This window comes from Simochromis diagramma, unplaced genomic scaffold (genome assembly GCF_900408965.1).
Source record: "Simochromis diagramma unplaced genomic scaffold, fSimDia1.1 OVJJ01000419.1, whole genome shotgun sequence".
NCBI lineage: Eukaryota > Metazoa > Chordata > Actinopteri > Cichliformes > Cichlidae > Simochromis > Simochromis diagramma.
Window position 1 is genome coordinate 2,867,346 of NW_024387244.1, and position 14,183 is coordinate 2,881,528.

At 40.5% G+C, this 14,183-nt stretch overlaps 1 long non-coding RNA gene across 1 annotated transcript in view; it reads right to left on the bottom strand.

Annotated features, from left to right (window-relative positions):
- The window catches only part of LOC120747329, a 43,684-nt gene extending 34,325 nt beyond the window's left edge, over nt 1–9,359 (bottom strand). Inside the window, exon 1 of the long non-coding RNA XR_005699091.1 lies at nt 8,346–9,359. This is a non-coding gene — a long non-coding RNA (uncharacterized LOC120747329). The remainder of the gene's footprint in view (nt 1–8,345) is intronic.
- Nucleotides 9,360–14,183: the final 4,824 nt, after the last annotated feature.

Genomic DNA, 14,183 nt, shown 5'->3' on the forward strand with positions numbered 1-14,183 from the left:
AGGAAGATTTGAACTCGGTGACCACGACAAAACAGCGCCCACTGCAGCTGGTTACAAGTGTCGTGCATTTAAAGGATTAACTTCTGACTGTTCATCTGCACTGGTGGTAAACTATAACCTTTGATCAATGTATTCTCACTACATAAATCTATTACAGTGAAACCACACAAGACTACACTGGCTGTGTGTATTATCCTCTCTTCTTCTATCATTTTTGCCTTGTATTGCTTAGTAATTGGAAGAAAACTGGTATCCCACTGCACATTTCCAATGTGAGTGATCCAAAGAAGCAGTTTGTTTTAAAGTACAAATATTATGTCACTTGAGTTTTTTACGAGACTCAACTTGTAAAGCCTTTGTGGAGTTTTATGATGGAGCAAACTGTCAAGTAAGCAGGGTAACAACGGACAGCAATCAAGAAAGAGGCCGTGAAAAATAAAACAAGGCATGGAAAAAAATGTATAAAATACAAAAAGTGTCGACCTGTGACACCCAGACAATCTTGCGCACACACACACACACACACACACACACACACACACACACACACACACACACACACACACACACACACACACACACACACACACACACACACACACACACACACACACACACAAAGATATACACATAAAACCATTTGCTGGCTTCTTACATTTGTTTGCTTTTTTGTTTCATTTGTTTAACTTGCACTTTGAAATGTGCAGGTAGGGTTGATATTTTCATTTTTGTTAAAGCTGGATTTTTTTAACCTTTTACAGCATTTTTCAAATGACTTCCTTGAATCGAACTGAGGTACTCAGAAAAAGAAAGAGAAACTGCAATGGTGAGAGAGCAAGAGAGAAAAGCAGACAGAAATGGCATGGAAAGCTGAACCAAACAACCCAAACAAATAAAAAGAAACAGTGTGGAAGATAAAAAGTAAGAAAAAGTGACAGACAGAGGGAAAAATAAACATCCCTGAGGAGTGTGATGTTTGTGAAGGGGAACATGAAGTGGCAGACTGAGTATTCAGTGTCAGGGATAGGCTCGGTTTCCAACTTTAGCATTGTCAACACTCTCACTCCTGCGCCTGATCCTGTGTCATTCTGCAGCCCACCATGTGTTGGCCAGGAAGGGGTTCACCCTCAGAACAGGAGCTGGCGTCACCATCCGTGCCAAAACCACTCCAACTTTACAACACATGGACTCTGCGAACATAACACCGGTGCTCGGTGGAAAACAGCACGCAGGACCAATTCTGTCACGGCCTGGGCCATCTGAGATGAATGTTCTCGCTTGATCTTGTTGATCCGTACCTTTACTCCTGCCTGGTTTGGATTTCCCTCCTACCAAACACGTCACACACGAACCCGCCGGATCAGCCTAATAAATTTAAAATGCTTCACTTCTGACTTCTGACAGCTACGTGTCACGTGTGCATCTGACAAAAATACAGTCGCCTAAGAATGGGAAACAAAAGAACTGGAAGATCAAAGATGGGTGTGGATCAGATAGGAGACAGAGTGGGGAGGGAAAAATATGAAAAAAGAAGTCTGAGAGTAATACTGAAGGAGCAAAAACATGTGTGCCTGTTTAACATCGTGTGGGAAGCCAACAGGAGTGTAGTGACTGGCTAAGAGAGAATAGGGTCTGTGGCTGCTAGTGTTTAGGTTTAGCAGTGTCTGATGACAGCTCGCTATTCTTGAATGTGGCTACACGCTGCCCACACTGGGGCTACAGAAGTAGAAATGATAGAAAAATAAAATATGACAAAACAATCCACTCAGCATGACAGCTAAGTGGATTGGTGGACAGATAACGAGGATGTCGGGGTGTATAAACAGATAATGCATTTAAAAACATGAGTCAGTGTGTTGCAAACAAAAATATATTTTCAATTTAGTGATGTGTTGTGACATTTTGGGATGCTTACTTAGCTTCTCGCCAAGAGTTAATTCAGAAAATTGATACCAGTCTCATGGAGCGCAGCAGTCCGTTTCATCTGCGTAAGATCTGTCAGATGACTTGTTCCTAATATGTCAGCTCGCTGCATATAACACATAGGTTGAGGAAAGCCGTCAGCCTCCATCAACGGAGGATCAACTATGTGTTTGCAGCGGGGTTGCTGGTAAATAAATAAATACATAAGTTAAAATGTAAATTCGGAGTAAACAGCAAGCTTTGTCACAACTGACTTTTGGCTAGTGAGTACTTAGCAGAGTCATAGGAAGTGTGTTTATTCTGGAACCAAAAACAAGGTTTAGGTCGGATTTATTTTTGTAAGAGGTATCTCCCTTTTCTTGGGCAAACAATGATGCATCCATGCTTCAAAGTTCAGTGTAATATTTTGTAACCACTGGCAGCCAGACCAGTAGATCAAAGGTTTACTGGTGCCTTGGATAAATGACTTTTCAATAAAACGGTTCATTTATTTGTTCTAGCCACTCTAAAAAAGCAACTTAAAAGTATGGCCCTGGGACAATGGACGATCGTTTACGCATTGTGGGAAGACGGCATCAATTAAAATGATAGCAAAGTGAAAGCAATCTCTCTCCTTACATGGGAGAACAGCAGTTTGCCTAATTGCATCAATTTTCTCATTTACTGCTTAATTATGCCTAAAGTTAGCCATTGCCTCTGGAGGCGAACCTGTTGTTTTATTATTGTATGTGTGTCCTGTTGTCAACACAACAAGTGTCGATGTCTGTTAAATACTCTAAATACAAAGAGGAAGCAGAGACAAGAGAACAGTCACATTTTCCTACGATTTATCAGCTGAACAGATCAGCATCTTTTACTAATCATCATTATCAGGATGTGTGACAGCCAAGCAGTTAGTCTGTCCGATTGTTTTGATAAAAACATCTTGATTTTTCTTACATATTTTTATTCTCCGTGGAGATATATTTAGTTCTGCGTTTTTGGAGGAGGGGGGCTGAAGGGACTAAATGAGGCATGAATGCATTTTAATGTTATTTTGTGGTCACTCGGACAGTTACCGTGTTGAGGTCATGACAGCAGAGCTTTCAAAAAATGTTATTAAAGCATATCATTTTAATAAAGCACTAAAAGGACTTTTATAATTAGTAAAGCGCTAAAGCAGAGGGAAGAGAACAATTTTTTGTTCGTATTTGTTTCTTACATTTCTTCTGGAAAACGCTGCCGAACAGACCTCTGCCAGTTTCCCACTGCTCCCAGTCTGCTGAAGGTAGTCGCAACACAGATATGACTGCTATGATCATTCCATCAAACCCTCCACAAAAACTAAAAAAGCCTACTTCTCCAAATTTCGGACTACTCCATTAACAGCATCATCCCTCTTCCCTAATTTGAAAATCACTCTGTTTGCTTGTGTTTTTCTTAGCACGGGTCTGTATGAAATGAAACACTCAGGCTTTCATTGCTCGATGCCTTTTTTTATTAAGCCTGGATATTTTATGGTCAAGAGGAATGAATTATATTGGCTAAATGTGGTCTGTTGTTTTAGGACTCGTGCAGCTACTCGATTAGACCAGTCATTTTGGTCTACACCTCATTCTGCAGGCCGTAAAGAGCAAAACCTCAGAAAATGTGCATGTGTAAGCTTTGTGTGGAATAACAATGACACAAGAATAGAAGCAGTACTCTGAGGGAAAGAAAATTCTCTGAAAAACATTAGAAGAAAGGATCAAACAGCCTTAAGCAAATACGGACGACTTTTTCATCATCCCCACGCACGAATTCAGCATGGACAAGTCCCTTTTCTCGCTCTTCTCTTTCTTGCCTGCTTATATGGACACACAACCATTAACACACAAATAAACACACACAGGGCAGCGATCGCGCTGACCACCCAGCCAGTGCCCTCTGGGCCCCACCTCTCACCTCGCTCAGAGGCACTATAGCTGAGAAAAACTACACCATTCACTTCCTTTACCTCCCTCCCTACCTAGTTCCCCCCTCCCTCCCTCTCTCAGTGCTCCCATTCATGTTGTAACAACTCGTAAAGGAAGGAGACTTTGACCCCCTCTGTAAAAAGCTCCCAATCGCCTCTGTTCATCTGCTGTGTGTAGGAGTGGGCTAGGCAAATTCAGACTGACTTCTCTGGAGATGACGACTGCAATCTCACATCCTGTTCAAAGTCCCGTTGTAAATGTCAGAGCTACTAAACGGATTTTATTGAAACAAAATACTGACTTGCATTAAAACTCCGTACAAATAGGACTTATACCAAATGTCATGACCAATCCCTTTTAAACAGTACTGTAAACTTAAAAAGGGGTAAGATGAAAAAACACAGCCAAGCTGCTTTTGTATGGCGGCCATTGCTATAAAATCAATGTATGAAAACAAATTTCTCTCAGCACATATGCTTTGGCCCAATATTTGCATCGGTACAGTTATCTCCCAGCGATGGGTCAAATAGATCGGTGTTAAAAATGGATTGTGCAGCTTCTCTAAACAACTGCATTAAATTTAGTCTCGTAATGCTAAAATAAACTGTCGAATCGTGAGATTAGTGACAAGGTGGAAATACCACGCCATCAGCTTTTAACACGATGCAGACTGTTTCACGTTGTAGCCTACTGCCTCTCAAGTCAAAGCGCTCCTGAAACGACACTCAAAATGAATGTTCTTCACTTAATAGACTGAATAAGTCGGTGAGTGTTTTCAGTTTACATCTTTGTGCAGTGCTGACAAGCTGAGCTTTCAGCATACAGCGAAAGAAGTTCCAGTCCTGCAAAATGCCTCCCGTGAAATTCTCCCTTTAAAGGCTGTAGTGGACATCCCTCTAGAGGGAGCAAATCCTGACTTCTCTGTCTTTTCAAGACTCCAAACTGTTCTGACGACAAGTGTTAGAAACCAATACAGAGTTGTAATTATTTCACAAAAAGACAATGTCAATGCTGCGTATTGCTGGTGTTGCTAGATTCCAAAAGTCAGTTTTCCTCATTCTTTGACTTTATTTCCACTGACAGTCTCCTGCAGATGTGCCATAACTGTGAAATATACTTTACTGATTGTTTGTCTCATAGCTTCTTTTTTTGGCACTTGTACCAAACCCCTTTACATGATGACTCGTGTTTTTGACACTTTGACAGCAGTTTGACTTCTATGGCTGCTAGAATTTTTATTATAAAAATCTACAAAAACAATGAGATTATTTATTTTTTTACCTCTTTTCTGCATTTACCATAGACGGCATAAAACATGGATTTAGCTGCCAGGTTGGAAAAATTAAGCTAATGTTAATGTGCCATAAAGCTGCATTCTGCAAAGCCACCAGGTGGCGATAGCTGTGGTAGCAAACAGACATTTAGTCTGTAGAAGTCTATGAGAAAACGCTTTCTTACTTAACCTTTATAAACACTTTCCTAATGAGTTCATGGGGCCTGTCACTCATTCCAGGTCATACTGAAAACTACATTTAAAAAAATAAATAAACAAATGAAATAAATGTGTTTTAAAATGAAGGATTATTTATGCTCATTGGCTAAGGACTCGTGACTGACAAGTCTTTAGCCAAAGACCAAGAGGTTTGACAGTCAGACCCACCTTTCATCACATTAGGTGTTTTGAAACTAAGATGAAAACACTAATCTCAAGGCTTCAAAACAGAACTTCAAAAACCAGGCGACGACATCACAGTAACTACATCCATCTTTCATACTAGCTGTGGTATTAGTGTATGACTTACCATTGTTTTACAATGGACTGAAGTTGTCTATGTGAGGGCTGTGAGTGATAAGCAGTGCTACTTTATGATTTTCCAGCTCCAGTTCAAAATCATCTGGATTCATTTTTTGAAAGTAATACTTATCACCTTATTTTGGAATTACCACTAATTTACTGTCTTTTCATGCTGCCGTTTTGATCTTTAATGGTGTTTTTTGTGCTTTGACATGTAGACTCTGCTGTCGCTCCCTTCCCTGTCCTGGCCCGATTTTTCACCAAATCGACATTTAACCGACACATCGTCCCCATCGAGCACCATGCAGTTGGAATTTTAGAGGACTGCAGAAAAGTTGCCTTGGCTGAAAACCCCTGTCTGTAAGGAAACACCTCCACAAACAGATACAATCGCTCTGCTATAAATTAAGCATGGCACAGGTTGACACTGTAAGATCAGGGAATAGTCCTGTCTTTAATACAGACAACTGAAGAGACAGCTAAACTAAATCCATGCAGGAAAAACGTCAGGCAGATAAGACAAGTCAGGTAGTCTTTTAGTAACTCCAGCCAGGACCATATGTGGGCCCAGTAGTAGGGGAACCAAACAGAGCGCAGAGGTGAGGTGGGATTTGGGGTTCCTGCTTGCAGTGACCTGTTGCTCTATTTTATTTCAATATTAAGTGGAGCTGCTCTTACACAAGCAAGAACAATAGGGAAAAGAATTGCTCTTAATGAGGTTGGTTATGCGCACATTTACTTCCTCCGATGGTTGAGTTAATAGCTTCTTTTGTTATTTTAACTATTGTATTTTTAACTGTAATATTTTCGCATGCTTTATGCACATCATACACGCATGAATGGCATATGAGGGACATTTTATTCAGCTTGCAAAGTTGTTTTTCTGCACACACAGTCAAATATGTGGGTTTCTCATAGATGTCCGCACATGTGAATTTTTCATGCATGCTGTTGTTTTCATTACTCACTTCTGTGTGCTTGTGCGTGTGTGTGTTTATGGGCCACTGCAGCCCTCTTTATAAACACATCAGCTGGGCTGACAGTGCACAGCGGGAGGGAAAGAGAGCCTTGAGACAGCCTGAGACAGAGGTCTCATAAAAAATCACTTCTAATTTATTTCCCTCCAAATTGGAAAGTGCACGCTCACACCTGACTAAATCATCACGCGTCAACTGGAGACGGCCCCCCACTGCACGCTGACGAAACCTGATCTCAGTTTTACCGCTCAGGCCAAAGCCAGGCCTGCCAGGGAAACACAGCATCACGCCGCATACATACACAATTCTTAATGGCTTTTGCAGATGTGTTGTTCCTGATAGCCCCTCTAGCCTTGATCCCTAGCTCTCTCTACCTCACTGCACACTTGATCTGACCCACACTAGCAATCAAACCAATCACTATTTTTTTCATTTGTGGTTTACGTAGCCTCCATGTGACCTCTTGCTTTTTGCCACCATCTCCAGTCCAGCCTTTTGCTTCTTTGTATGATTCTACCAGTTTATTTTTCACCTCTCTTCTTCCAACTCTATCACATATCACACTCTATCAATTCAAGGCCTGAGCTAAGGATTCCTGCAGACTGACCTCCCATTCTAAGTGACTCCCATTCGATTTTTCTCTTTGTCCATTTCTTATTATGAATCTCACTACATCTTTCCTGTTGTCCAAGATAGATTGCCTATGTTCTAACATGGCTGCCATAAACCTAACACTACTCAAACAGCAGGGGTGGAGGGGTAGAGGCCATGGAAATATGTGCATGCATTTGGGTCTGTGACATATAATGTGTTTCTACACAAGCATCCACTGATGCAACCCCACCGGTGAGTCACGGGTCCAAAGGGTAAAATAAAGCCCGTTCAATATATGACATACTAACTAACACATCCACTCATATTGCAGCTCGTGTTCTATAGGTCCATATCCAGTATCTGATCACAGTTCAACTCATAGTATTTTTACATTTGCCTAATAGAAAAATCAATGCATTTAAGGATTTTAGTTTTAGCTTTAGCATCTTTCATATTACTCATGCCATGGTCACATTTGCTGCTACCTCCTGTAAACCAGAAACGAATCAAAAAGAGATGGAAAAGGAACCTCAACAATTGAAGCTATGGCTGAACTGAGTTTAGATCAGAATCATTTTGGACATGCTTTTGGGTTTATATGCAAAAGTTTTCCTCTTTAAAATGAATTTATTACAACCTGCAACTAGAAACAACAAGCCAATTGGTTCAGGCTTACTGTAATGTATTTAATCATGCAGGCAGATATGCAGCTAATAAATCTGCACCAAGTGTGTGATGCTATCATGTCAACATGGACCTAAACCTCTGATGAATCTTTCCACCAGCTTATTGAATCTATGGCAGGAAGAACTGATGTGGTAAAAAGGGGATCCAACCCACTACAAAAATTAAAAAAAAAAAAAAAAAAAAAAAAGTAAATATGCAAAGAATTCAAAATGAGTTTGCTTTAAATTAAAAATATTGATACTTTAAAATAAATATTTAGAAAATTGATGAATAGACTAAATTAACAACTCAAAGCTGCACACAAATGTCAACAAACATTAACTTATAAAAATGTCTAAATTCCTACCAATGAATCTATTAAAAAATCCAAAAGTATCTGGCTCTCAAAGAACGCGCTCCACATATTCATAAAAATCAATGAAATATTTTACTTACTGTTTTGTTCCAGGTGTAGAGATGTGTGGCACAAAAGCAGCTGGAAATAGCGGAAGATGAAACGGTGCCATTAACCTTTCCGGATTACCTTTGTCCCTCACGAGCTCCCGTCGTCTAAACTCCCTCGTTCGTTGGGATTCAGTTCTCTTCCAGTCATCCTGGGTTCTTGTAACTTTAAAATCAAAATCCTCGGTAATTCGCTTCACACACAAACTAGCGCTGGCTTAATTGCATTGAGACCAAACTAACCCCAAACGGGTTCACGATAATTAATTGAAATGATAGGAGCTGTCTTCTTTTTTGGCTAACCCCTCCTCCCCATCTGGTCACGTGGTCATAACTTACTAAACACGGCCCAATCGTCACACTTACAGGTTTAATATTTTTGTTTTGTTTTTTTTATTTATTTGTTTGTTTTTTGTTTTCCCCCTCGGGTAAACCATTACTTTCCTCTATGTACACCACGTGTTGTTCTACTGCTCACCCCTCTAATTGTAACTGAGGTCAGTTTGTATTTGCCACCAGTCGAGTTCATGTTTTTGTGTATTACTTTCTTTATTCAGCAGTTTTTATTTGTGAAAATTTAGCTAAATTATCATAAATGTTGCTAAATTTTTCAAACCTGCATCACTTTTGTCTCCCACTTCTGGTAGTTGAAGTGATTACAAAGACATGTTCCCGATAAACCTTTAATGAGGAAGAACCACATCGGTAGTGTTTCATGTCTGTCCTGCCTTTTATTTCTTTAGACTGTCGTCTTTCTGAATGTCAGGTTTCTTTTTCATATGAACAATTTTATTTTTTTACCTTCTAGGATCTCTTCATAGGCTACACAATGCTACCGTTTTGTGTCTGAGATCACATACTAGATGCACTGTATATCCAGTATATGCACCACTGTTCAAAATACTTTAATGTCAGTAGTATGTGTTTTGTTGGCTGCACCACTGTAGGTTGCAAGTCATGAGCTTCACAGTTAGAGACATGCTGTCATGGTAACCTGACCTTGTTTGAGATTGGCCAAGTACGGACAAACATTAAAAATATATATTACATGGGACAAAAAGAAACTTTTTTTAATTTAAATACTTAAGTTGAAGAGTTACTGATGTCAGATCTCAGCTGCCTTTGTCACCGTCAAGCAATGGCCTTGCATTATGAGATATTTATGTTGGCCTGCTGTCCGGTTCTTGCATACTTTGTTATTACACCAGAAATACTTGGCATACATATCTCAAATACTACATTAGCATACTAAATAGCAAGTCAGTATCTCATTTTTGATCCAGCACCAGTTCCTGTGGCTAAATCTGTCTTTGTTACTACAGTTGCTTCCCTAGCTATGATCTGCACCAAAACACATATGGCAGTTGTTTTGCTGAATCTTCAGTCTGCATAACCCACCGTGGTTGACTGACCAGTCATGCATGTGTGTTCCAAACACAGATTTGACCTCCATCTGCCCACCACAAATACCGTCCCCCCTCATTATATAATGAAGACTGTGGCTAAGGAGTTGCAAACCAAACAAAACAGCAAATCTCAACATGTCATGTAAAAACAAAAAGTGGTGAGAGAGAATGAGGCAGGGAACAAAACAGTTCACTCATATACAAATAGGCCTAGAAGTGCAGATCTCCACACAACATAGGCTTACCTTAAAAATAGCCAAACACATTAAAGGGCAGACAAATGAGCAGCATGGTAACATACATAATATTTATTGGTCTTGGCACTGGTTTGCCTTTTGTCTCCTTTATTTGTCATTGTGCTGCCTGTTTGCCCTGAATAGTAAAATGAAAAACATGGTGTCCTTCAACCTTAGGATAAAAGCAAAGACTATAGTTAATATTAATAGTAAAGCTGAAAATGATTGTTTAGGTAAATTATATTTTTTAAATCACACTTAATCTAACAGCTGCCTAAGCTCATTGTGGCCAGCAATACCCATTTAGAACACTACATGGACATCTTGCTGAAGTCTTCTCGCTCAATAGCCGACTCCGTTGAAATATTCATTGGTGTTTTGTTCTGAAATGTTTTTAAAACCTGACTAACTTAAAAGATGCTTGAATGTTGATTCTCAGTGGAACTGATAGTACTAGTAGCAGTGACTCTTAGATTGTTTGACATCCTTTTCAGCACAATAATAATTTCTAGTCATCTCTATCTCCCGATCTTCTTGTCAGAAATGAGTAACTGTATTTCTGCTGTCTTTGTGGCGAGCTGTTCATAGATGCACAAATCCAGACATATCAACTTGGGTCCAATTCAATTCAATTCAATTTTATTTATATAGCGCCAAATCACAACAAAAGTCGCCTCAAGGCGCTTCATAGATACAGAGAAAAACCCAACAATCATATGACCCCCTATGAGCAAGCACTTTGGCGACAGTGGGAAGGAAAAACTCCCTTTTAACAGGAAGAAACCTCCGGCAGAACCACGCTCAGGGAGGGGCGGGGCCATCTGCTGCGACCGGTTGGGGAGAGAAGGAAAACAGGATAAAAGACATGCTGTGGAAGAGAGACTGAGGTTAATAACAGATATGATTCAGTGCAGAGAGGTCTATTAACACATAGTGAGTGAGAAAGGTGACTGGAAAGGAAAAACTCAATGCATCATGGGAATCCCCGGCAGCCTACGTCTATTGCAGCATAACTAAGGGAGGATTCAGGGTCACCTGGTCCAGCCCTAACTATATGCTCTAGCAAAAAGGAAAGTTTGAAGCCTAATCTTGAAAGTAGAGATAGTGTCTGTCTCCTGAATCCAAACTGGAAGCTGGTTCCACAGAAGAGGGGCCTGAAAACTGAAGGCTCTGCCTCCCATTCTACTTTTAAATACTCTAGGAACAACAAGTAGGCCTGCAGAGTGAGAGCGAAGTGCTCTACTAGGGTGATATGGTACTACAAGGTCATTAAGATAAGATGGGGCCTGATTATTTAAGACCTTGTATGTGAGGAGCAGGATTTTGAATTCTGGATTTAACAGGAAGCCAATGAAGGGAAGTCAAAACAGGAGAAATCTGCTCTCTTTCTAGTCCCTGTCAGGACTCTTGCTGCAGCATTTTGGATTAGCTGAAGGCTTTTCAGTGAGTTTTTTGGACATCCTGATAATAATGAATTACAGTCGTCCAGCCTGGAAGTAATAAATGCATGAACTAGTTTTTCAGCATCACTCTGAGACAGGATATTTCTAACTTTAGAGATGTTGCGCAAATGGAAGAAAGCAGTCTTACATATTTGTTTAATATGTGCGTTGAAGGACATATCCTGGTCAAAAATGACTCCAAGGTTCCTCACAGTGTTACTGGAGGCCAAGGTAATGCCATCCAGAGTAAGAATCTGCTTAGATACCATATTTCTAAGCTTTTCAGGGCCGAGTACAATAACCTCAGTTTGATCTGAATTAAGAAGCAGAAACGTCCTACCTCAGTTTTTGCTGGGACCGTCACAGGAAAGTCCTGCAAAGTTATTTTGCTTTTATCCAATTGTACTTTATTTTGACTAGGCATTCAGGAATGGGAATTGTGTATCAGTTGCTTTTCTCATCGCTGGCATGTTATTCTGACAGTTGCACATTGCAAACTCATAGCAGCGGAGGTTTTGTACACTTGGTTTACCAGTTTTTAAGGCTGCATTCAGACTATCTTAGAGATAAACAATCAGCAAGAAAACTGATCAGGAATCAGTAGGAAAGTGATAAAGAATCACACGTGTAAACAGATTAGCAATACAATCTTTAAAATAATCACGCCTAATACTAACTGATAATCCCTTCGATTCACTTAACATGCTGTAAATTAAGACTGAAATGTAAATAAAGTAAACCTTATTAGTCAAGTCATATTATATAAATGTAAAGAGCATTCTAATAATATGACTTAATTTATTATGACATTATATTGTTTGTTAACAACAACCATCAAGTCAATTTATTTATGAGCACATTTAAAAACAACAAACATTCACCAAAATCCTGAAGTAAAGGATTAAACCATAATCGGCCGTGGTTCAGGGGGTTGGGAAGCTCATCTGTAACCGGAAGGTTGCCGGTTTGATCCCCCAGCTCTCTCTGTCCTGGTCGTTGTGTCCTTGGGCAAGACACTTTACCCTACCGCCTCCTGGTGTTGGCCAGAGGGGCCGATGGCGCGATATGGCAGCCTCGCTTCTGTCAGTCTGCCCCAGGGCAGCTGTGGCTACAACTGTGGTTTGTGTGAATGTGAGAGTGAATGAATAGTGGTATTGTAAAGCGCTTTGGGTGCCTAGAAAAGCGCTATATAAATGCAGTCCATAATTATCAATAAAAAACCATAATAAGAAAAAAAATTCTTTAAAAAAACAAATAAAAAAGAAAGATTCATTCGCTTTTTAATGCTAAGGTGTAAAAATTTCAAATAGGATTTGCTGATGGCGAGTGTTGGTGAGCTTCTAATTTGAAGGTAAAATTGTTCCAAAGTGTAGGTGCAGCTACAGCAAAGGCTAAATCTCTTCTGCGCTCCTCTTTCATCTGCTTTCTGGTACAATGAGAAGCATCTGGTCAGTTGACCTTAATGATCTTTTGGGACTGGGCATAGTTAAAAGATCAGAAAGGTAAAGAGATGCTAACCCATTTAGTGACTCTTAAAAACAAACAATAAATCTTAAAATCAACTCCAAAGTGCACTGGGAGCCAGTGTGAAGAAGCCAGCTTCAAAAAGTTTAGCGCCATCATTGATTTTATGTTTGCAAGACCGTCAGGCATGATTTTCAAAGGGGTTGTGGAAGAAAATTTTGTGAATCACTGGCATAACACTGAAATGAAATTCCAATTTTTCTGGAAAATTGAACCTAATGGGAGCATGTAGAATGAGAAGAACAGGAACAAGAACTGGTCCGTGGGGGACCCCAGACTGAGAGGGGAGCAGGTGTTAGCGAAAAGCCACCTAAACTGATCGAAAACCTTCTGCCTGTTAAGGAAGATCTAAAACATTGGAGAGCAGCCGCTTTAAGGCCCACACAGCTCTCCAGTCTAGAGATTAGGATACCATAATCCACTGTATCAAATGCACCACTTAGGCCTTAGGTCAAATGCTCACTCAGGTCAAACATATGAAAAATGTTATTACATGTGTGCTTCCACTGAGATATACCAGTAGTCCAAACCAGAAAGCTGTTATATATGGGCCTGTGTTATCTTTTAGCGTCAGTGGTTTTGGACTTGAAATTAAATTTGCACTGACGTATTGTACACATGGATACGGACATGTTTTCCTTCCCATTTATCACCAACTGGTAGCGATGTAGGGCACCAGAGGAGAGACCGAGCAACCTACAGAACAATTCCCTGTCCTCTCATATCCTGTTGGGCCACAGAGGCCAGTTTGTAGGTGAACCTCTGAACTTCATTACATAATGACAGGGGAAGTCATCCGTCAGTGCAGTGAAGTGTGATGGACCGCAGCTATGTCCCCCTTTTTCTCTCCCTCTGTGAGGAAGCCGCCGCTTCCAGTGTGTGAGGCTGACAGCGCAATGAGTCTGAAGTGTTTGTGTAAGCCTAAATCAGTTTGAGAGAGAGTCTGGGGAAGCGATCCAGGGGGCTCAAAAGCGCATGTGTGTGCGTCCCTCCCTAATGATTTATTGTGACAAATGATCGGCCATAAACAAACAGCAAGCAAGCCACCCGCCTGTCCACACAAACAAACAAACAAGCAGAGGAGACGGACAAACAGGCCGTCGGGCAGAGTGATGGCAGAGTTTAAGATGATCAATCAAAGTTCGACAGGCAGGGATGAGTGAGTTCAGTTGGTTGTGATAAACGATTAAGAGCGCACAGTTGTTTGCGTGCTCATGCATGCCT